The following is a 9,554-nucleotide window of genomic DNA, read 5'->3' as shown; positions in this document are numbered from 1 at the left end:
GCCGCGGGCAGCACTTGCCTCTGGCAGCACCACCTATTAGTAGTGTTTTGTTCTTAGGTATGTGTTTATCACTGTGCTCATCGCTTCCGCTGACCTTCACACCCTTTCTGCTGTGCAAATACCAACTGTCAAAGGTGTTTATCATTGTGTTCATCCCTTCCAGTGACCTTCACACCCTTTCCCGTTGTGCAAATACCGGCTGCCACTTTTTTGGTACCATACCGCTGTGAAATCCTCCGGCGTGCACGATGACTATTTCTCCGCTGCCGTCTTCCGATGCATGCACCTCCACGCTCCACTCCTTTCCCTGCGTGTGAGCCACACATGCCGTCGACAAATCAGTGCATGAGAGAGTGTGTCCAACTATCCGGCCACCACGGCTCTGCCACATTCTGAGACGTTTTCATCATTTGGTGACTTGGTGACTATATTCACATATATGATTATCAATGGTGCATTCTCTCCCCGTTGATGATCATTTATGTGAATATAGTCACCAAGTCACCAAATGATGAAAATGCCTCAGAATGTGGCAGAGCCGTGGTAGCCGGATAGTTGGACACGCACTCTCACGCGCTGATTTGTCGACGGCATGTGTGGCTCACACGCAGGGAAAGGAGTGGAGCGTGGAGGCGCATGCATCGGAAGACGGCAGCGGAGAAATAGTCATCGTGCACGCCGGAGGATTACACATATTTTACATTATCCAAGTATTTTGTTATTTGAAATAAGCTATCAAGAAACCTTCTATTAAGATCGTCTCAAGTGGTAATGGTACCACTCGAAAGTGTTTTCAACCGCTCTTTAGCTCGACATGTCAGAGAATACCCAAATAGCATCAACCTTTTATCAGATTCAGAAACATCAGGAGGGTTGATTGTGTCGCAAGCTTCCAATAAATGTGTCAAGTGTTCATTACAGTCTTCATATTCCTTTTGAGAGAACTGATTGTGCCGCAATGAAGTTAGAACATAATTTATTATGTCAAACGTCACCAAGTTCGACGATTGGAACCTAAAAGACACCCTTCAAGTTGTCGAGCCTCCAATGATCACCAAGAGTAACAATTTAGCATGTCACTGATCTCTTCGTCATACAGGAAATATTTATCAGTAGCTAAACCACTTGCCCGAACTTCAGGTTACTATAAACTCTTTTTCCTAAGAGTTGAAGGGTTTATATATATATATATATATATATATATATATATATATATATATATATATATATATATATATATATATAAAACTCGTTAGGGAGCATATTAGCAAAAAACAGGGTGCTAATAATAACTTTCCATATGAAAAATAAGTCAAGCGGCCCAACACATTTTAAATAGGGCACATATTATATTTCTAAATAGTTGAAGACTTTTCGGATTTTTTAAAATATAAAATTTGTATTGCTTGTAACTTAAAATAATCTACTTCGTTTTAGTAAAAAAAATATATAATAATATATGTGTATTATTGTATACCTCATATTTTCCTACACACGTTTAACGTCTTATTTTATCTATGTCTTTCTCTTCTTATCACATTAGTAAGATGAGTGCTATATATCCCGAAGGATATTATAGCGAGAGTGTCCCGACAAACATTCCAGCCAATGAAAATGGTTGCTGGCCACAAAACATGGGGGGTGAGGTTTTAATTTTTAATTTTTTCATTAAGCAATCAAATGAAACTGAAATCTAATGGTCATTATTTTGCCAACACTTTCGGGTATTGTTCACGAAATAGCTTTTCGCTGGATCTATCTTTTCCCCATTAGTAATATATCACATTTATCATTCTCTCATACATTTTTCTTTCTCAAAGAGTACATGTATAAACCAAACATTTTTCAAAAAATTTAACTTTTACTAGTTTAGTATTGTTAGTAAAAATTAAACAATATTTATTGAGCATGACTGTATGAGTAATAAATGAATTGTCAAAGCTTCTTCCAACTATATAGTCCGATTATAAAAAGTATTCATTTCGGAGAGCCACGATTGTTGCACATTTTACGCGTTTATATAAGTATAAACAAATTTTTATGACAAGTCATTACCTACCTCGCGATCAAAATCCGAATAATCAAAACCAAACGGTTTGTTTTCCGGACAGAATTTAAACACAACCCGTATTTTTAAATGGGTGAGTTTTGAATTGTTTCTTTCTTTCTTTGTAAGTGATTTTTCTCTTATCTGGTGATCGATGCACATACTTAATTTTATGTAATTTTAAAATATGGAGTTGGAAATTGTGTGTTCACATGACCCAACACCATTTCAAATGGAAAACACTTGCTTAATTATTTTTTTTTTACAAATCGTTTAATCTTTTAAAATAAAACAAACGCACCAAAAAACACTATAAGAATAAAAATAAGAAGGGTTGGTTTAGTAGACAAATAATCTTTTACTAACAACTACCTTCTATTGCCATTTCTTCACAAAGTGAGCCAAAGCTTTGACTGTATGGAGAGAGAAAGAGAGAGTTTTTGTGTGAATAAAAAGGAGAAGAATGATAACAAATTAGAGAGAAGATCAAGAGGGGAAGAACAAAATGCAAACACATAGAAAGATGGAAGGAAATGAGGTGTTTTTACTATACATTTTGTTTATGTGCTCGAAATATGATGGGCCACTTTGATGTTCTATGCTGTAAAAACCTGACAATTAAAATACTCTTCAGAACAATGCAAGTTTAACAGTTCTAATTCTTTTTTTTTTTTTTTTTTACCGTTTCAAAATATAATCATTTTCATGTTTTTACAATATACTTACTGGAAATTATTTTTTCTCAGGTTTTCAAATAAGCTATCAGACCGGCTTCCCCACCACAACAAGGTAGTCAATTCCTTCCCTCTCCCTAATTTTCTCTTCTTTCTTTTCTCCATTTTTTTTCTCTAGCTTTCTCTTCTACTAACTATTAATACCTTCGTCTTTGAATATATAGTTTCTTTGAGCAAACCACATAAATTAAGAAAGTTGGTTGTGATATTACCGTCCTAAAGAGTGTCTAATATTCACAAACCAACTCTCGTCTCTAATAGCATTATCGTTGCTACTTTCAATTATCAAGTACTATTTTTTAGAGTTATCTAATATGGACACGGTCCAATGATGGATCATCCTATATTTTGGTAAGTTTCAATAAAATATTATTTTTGCCATCAATTTTTTTATTAATATAGAATATGTTTTTTTCTTTCTAAAAATTATGAAAGTCCATCTTAATTTAGATGTTTTTTAGAGGTTCAAATTAAACATGTCCCTATCTCTGTAGATTTTTCTTCTGTGTTTCCTCTTTCTTGTTTCGTCTATGTGCACCATTTGTTTGCTTAGGATAGGGTAAACATAAATCAAGTATATTTTCGGTAAAGAAGTAGTGTTCAACTTATTTGTGTGATTGTTCTTAGCTCAATGTGTTGACACAGTCTAATGATGCTCCATTTTCATGTTTTTTGTTGGTCTAAGTTAACAAACCCCTGTTGTTAAACCAATATTTGTTTCATATAAATGTTAAACCTATTAAATCCACAAATGTTACATAAAGATTAACTAGACGTGACATTTTTTAAATCTTTGGTTTTCATGACACATGTTGTGACAACGTGGTGGTTCTAAAACTTATATTTATGTCAAAAATTCGTTTTTTCAATTGTTAATCGGATGAGAAATCTTTTTAATCCTTAAGTATTTAGGACACAAATCGTACAATTTGGTCATGGTAATTGATAATAACTTTAGGACACAAAGTGGTAGATCAACAAATCGATTAATTGATAATAATTGAGAGAGAAATCATTTACTATATGTCACTACATTAAGTCAAATTGCAATCCACTACTTCAATTCTCGTGTAACTATAATAACTTCTGTGAGCATTTTTGATTATGTGATGCTCACTTTGATCTTTATCAATTGCTCTCATAGAGCAACTAATTCAAACAGATAACAAAGAGCACATTCTGACCAGACCAAGCTAGAAAGGCTTCACGGCATTGCTTTCATGAACATCCAAGAAATTATGGACGATAATTAGAATGGGTAGCATTGAATGTTATCTTAATACCATTGAATGTTAGCTTGAATATGAATTTTGTGCATTAGTAAATTTTGATTTCATATATTCATCGAAGTGTGTTATTTGTTTTTTTTTTTTAATTACTTTAGCCCTAGTCAGTGAGTGTGTGCACCCTCATATTTTACCAAATAAACTAGTGATCGACAGTTGCATTTTACATAGTTGTTTTGAATGAATTTTGACATGGTTAAATGTGTATGAAAATCATGGAAAGGATCGAGGTCATGTCTCTCAAATAAGTGTATACCTAGTAAGCCAAATAAGACCAACCCATGAGATAACGACTTTTTTTCTACCCCTTTTGAGCCCAAAAAATTAAAAAACATTGTTTTGAATTTTGTTGACCCTAAATTGATAAAAGAAAAAAAATAATGTCATGTCGTTCTGTCCTACGATGGTAAAGAGTATTTGTTATATTAAGGTTTCATTCAAGTTGGGGTTGAGAAAAATAAAATAAAATAGGTGATTGTGAATAAAAATAAATGCTTTAAAAAGTTAGCTTGACAGTACAAAAGAAAATACAAATCAAAAAAAGAAAAAGAAGAGTGAAAAAGTTGTCAAGCATTATTCAATAAGAAAATCATCAAAGAATGAAAATGTTTAGTGGAAAAAAAAAAGAGTGATGGTTATAGATAGCTAGTATATAGAATGCTCTCTTATTTTTAGGTTATTTTAAATCCAAGAAAAATAATGAATTTTTATAGTTAGGCCATGTTATAACCATGAAAAAAGACTGTAGTGATCCACAACTAGATGCATGTTTGATTAGGTTGCTTATATTTATTTGAAAACGAATTTGATGTATATGGATTTCTTGAATTGAGAGAAACACCACCCGCTCGAGCGTATATAGTTGAGAGGATCATGATTTTGAATTAACTAACCCATGATTTAAAAATTTGAAATCTTACTTTGAATAATTAGTTAATTCATCTTCATGCTATGATGCATGTTTATTCATAGAATTTGATTTTGAATTTGCATTTTCATATATCATGAAAACTTACACTGTTTGAGTAAAGTATATGATTGATCACAAACCTTGTTTGCATTGTGCACTATATTTTTTTTTATAAATATTGCCCTGCACCAATTTTTTGTAAGACCCATATACTTTAGAACACTTATTAACTTGTCTTGCAAGAAACATAATGAAAATTCCCGATTTTGTGCAAATATTACAAAGTTAGGTCATATATAAATTCCTTGTATTGTTACACTTTTTCAAATACATTTAGTAGTATTTTAAACATCAAAGAATGAAAAGTCGATCAAACAACCAAATATAACTCAAAGTGAAGCAAATTAGTCTCACAATCCAAGCAATAGATCGACAAACTAGGCCCGAAAAGTTGAAGTATTGGAATGGAGAAGGTTTTCCACATCGAATTCCATTTCTCCTGACGAATATGAGTGGTTTAGCTATCCACGTGGATGAGCTGCCAAAGACTTAATGGCGAGGAAACATCAATTTTTTCGGCAAGCACATAAATGGCCAGTCAAAAATTCATTTTTTAGAGTTCTAAAAATAGAGGACTTCACTTCACATTTGGGCATTCTTTCACTTGGAGAAAACCAAGAAATATACAAAGAGAGTTGCGGAAAGGCTTTCAAGTCAATGTGGGTCATTAGAGGATTATAGATCAAGTCATTTGATGCAATATCTTGTTACTTTATTCTTTGTACTGTAAGTTGCCTGTGTAAAAAAAAATCATTTAGGCTTAGATTAAACAGATTTAGTTTAAATTCTAATGCAAATACTTGGTCCTCCTGATTATATATAAATTATATTTCATTATATGGATGTTTCTATTCTCATACTTAATGTTTTTATGATGTTCAATCCAAAATTAATCTTTTGATTTAGAAAGTGCTAGACATAGAATTTTTATCTAAGGGGCATGGAATATAAGCATTTATCGATGCTAGTTGTGAGACATCGATCTAGGTTTACAATCACATACACTATCAGAACGCAACGCTATTTTATTAGCTAACTGAGCGAGATATAAAATGTTAGAGAAAAAATAAATCTTCAATTATCTGGGAGACATCAAGATGTATGAAGAGCGATAGGTGGAAGTATAATTGAAGTACGAGTATATAATTGATCAAGGAAAGACATTAGAGGATTAACGAGCGAAACTTTATCCTAACAAAGTTTTCTCATTTGAAAGTTTCAACAAATTTTACTCTTTCACTTTAAAGTATATGTTCACACAAAAAAGAAAGTAGTCAAATCATATATTTCCAACTAAGATGAAGTGGAATGATTTGGTTATCATCTAGCATAATCATCCGACACTTGATGTTAACTCAACTGATAGTTGGTGCAAACTCAGCATGCCTACAAAGTCTAAACAATCTCGGAGGTTGTTTTATGCCTTATGGGAAATATTTGACTGCCAATTATGTCACAATCAACTGATGTTGGGATCAATCGAACCGTCAGTTGATGACTAAATCCACAATTTTAAAAATCAGTTCGGTTGTCGACTTGGTAAGGGTGCTGAATAATTGTGTTACTGGACGAACCATTGGGTCACTCGTCCAATGACTTAATTAGATGATTCGGTCGCTGTATTGATTTTTTTATAGGTATTAAACCAAATTAAATCGGATGACTTAGTCGACAAAATTACAAATTTCCTAAATTTATTACAAATTCTCAATTTTTTTACTTATATTTTTCCCAATTCATTTCATCAATTTTCCTTTCCTATCGCATTGCCTCTTTAAATTTTTTCTAACTTTCACATATATGTATAAATAAATGTCATAAATTATGTAAGGCATGACATATTTATTGACATGTAAATATAAATACTTAAAAGGACAAAAATGGACCACAAGTTTATAGTATCAAATTAAAAGAAAAAGTAAAACACATGCTTAAGCCCATTGTCCCCTCCAATATATAACCCTAATTGTAAATTACCATGTCTCTTAAACGGTTATGGCTGTCACCGCTGCATTTTTATCGTCTCTCATTCCTATTTTTTCAACTCAATCAAGGCCTCTTCCTTATTGCTTTGTCTTCGATCGTGTCTTTCCTCTCACTCCCTTGCCTGTGATTGTGAGAGGCTTCCACGACGACAACAATGTATCTTTCTTGCGACAATGCCTTAAGAGAGGACATCGAGTGACCAAATAAGATGCATACGCAAGTTTTAATAAATGAACCTGCTTGACCAGGTCTGGGTTGAAGGAAATCGACGATTCCATGGTTCATCCAAAAAACTGGTTGAGTCATTCGGGTCACGCTAGGTCAAATGTGTTGGAACAAAATGTGTTTGACAATGAACCTTAAAGAGTTTTGATGATAACAAGGTATTAAAAATTGTAAATTGGACTAGCTAATATTTGTTCAAGTGTACAGGACCACAATTATAAAGTTACATCATCATTGGTTCTGAATGAGCAAATAAAGAGCAAAGGAAACAACAAAAATTTGAAGCTTGGACGCTCCTGAAGGCAACTTGTTACTGAAGGGAAAAAGCACTCCTGAAGTTAAGTCGCTTCTGAAGTAAGGATAGTGCTCCTGAAGTTAAGACGCTTCTGAAGTAAGAATAGTGCTCCTGAAGACAAAAAGTCCAGAAGTCATATCATCAGAAGCTGCATCATCAGAAGCTGCAGAAGTCATATCATCAGAAGCTGCATCATCAGAAGCTGCATCATCAGAAGCTGCCTCATCAGAAGCTATTTCACCAGAAGCTGAATCTCAACTGGATTTGCAAAAGATTCAAGAATTGAAGAATTATCAATGCAAAAGCTGTCTATTGGATTCGAAAACACAAACAAAGGATTAGTGGAATTTTGCAACGGTCATTTCAAAGGTGTTTGAAGGCTTGTGCTTGCAATTTGGACGAAAGCGTTGACATTGTACTTTGTATGAATTGTACAACCACGTTCTCCACCACTCTGTTTTGTGTCCACGCTACAAGACAAGAAAACAGCTCCAGAATACGGTCTCGCCTGCATATATGTTCCTTTGGATAAGGAATGGATTTCAAATTGGTTCTTCATAGGACAACAACCAAATCAGGCAAAAGATCATTGGTGAAAGATCAAGCTTCAACAACGACTCTTTGGTGTGCTGGCAATTTCACAACGTCTCTTTCACACCTCTATATAAAGGAGTGAAGACTTAGAGTTTTGGTAATGCAAGAACGCTGAACGAAAGACTCACAAGATTTTCACAAGTACCAAACCTCTGCTGAAATTGTTCTGCATTCACTTAGAATTTCTGTGTCTCAAAGTCATATCTTAGAAATTCTTAAGTCCATTGAGTCTGTATCTGATTTGTATTGTGAGCACCTCTGATTGTATATCAAGTGTTCAACCTTAAACAATTTTTTGTGTAATTTTGTTTAGTTAGGAAGTCTCTTGCAGTTGTGCTTGAGCAGGAAGTCTCTTGATTGTGTTCTTGAGCAAAGGAAGTCTCTTGCTTGTGTGCTTGAGCATTGGAAGTCTCTTGCTTGTGTGCTTGAGCATTTGTAATCAGATATTACTCATAGTGAAATCTCCTTGGAAGTGCAAGGGGGACTGGACTACTTCCGGATTGTGGAAGGAACCAGTATAATTGCTTTGTGTCGTTCTTCCTCTCTCTCTCTGTTTTATTCCGCTGCATTTAGATTCTGATTATCACTTCAGAAGCTGTCTCACTTAGCTTCTGATCAGTGTGTTCAGTTTTTAGGAGAAACGAAGAATTTTTCAAAACACAATTCAACCCCCCTTCTTGTGTTTTTTCTCACCTTCAAAATGCATAGCCGATCCAACTAGTGATTTGAACCGTTTATATCACCGGTTCACAGTCCGACTATTTCGACCGACCAATTCGATATAATTTATTATACTTTGACTAAACCAATCCTCGACTGATGACTAAACATGGCTACCAAGTCCACTAAGACGTGGAGTTTGTTATTAGGTCTCATTAAGGTCTTGGTAATGTTTAATGAAAGTCTAAGAGGATACAACATAGATAAAATCAAAACCAAAAGTTATACAACAACTTTTCTACAAGGCGGTTTTCGACTATAACTCGATATATGGGGTAGTTACTTAGTGATGTTAGTGATGACTTTACGTTATATGGTAAATAATAGGCAAAAAATAAATGCCTCATGTAAAGATTATTCAAGACACACACCAAACGAACAAATCTTTACATATATTTTTGTATTTTCTTTATTGATTTCCTTAATTTTTTATATCTTCCTAGGTAGTAGTTCACCCTTCTACACTAGATGCTATTTTTTTGGTAGTTTATGAAGCTACAACTAAGAAACGAAGTCCCTTTTTCAGCATAATCACTTGATATAAAAATGAGATTATTATCTCAAATGCAAAATCAACCTTCATGTCATCTTATCAGCTGGAGAAATGATATTTGTACAACCACTTTATTACAACTTTTTGACAACTTTCTCTCTCATACTCACATTATATTTTTATTCTCTCTCTTCCTTTTTCTCT

The sequence above is a fragment of the Medicago sativa genome, chromosome 1 (genome assembly GCF_051527215.1).
Source record: "Medicago sativa cultivar Bolivia chromosome 1, Bolivia_mono, whole genome shotgun sequence".
Classification (NCBI taxonomy): domain Eukaryota; kingdom Viridiplantae; phylum Streptophyta; class Magnoliopsida; order Fabales; family Fabaceae; genus Medicago; species Medicago sativa.
Note: the sequence above shows the minus strand (reverse complement) of the source record.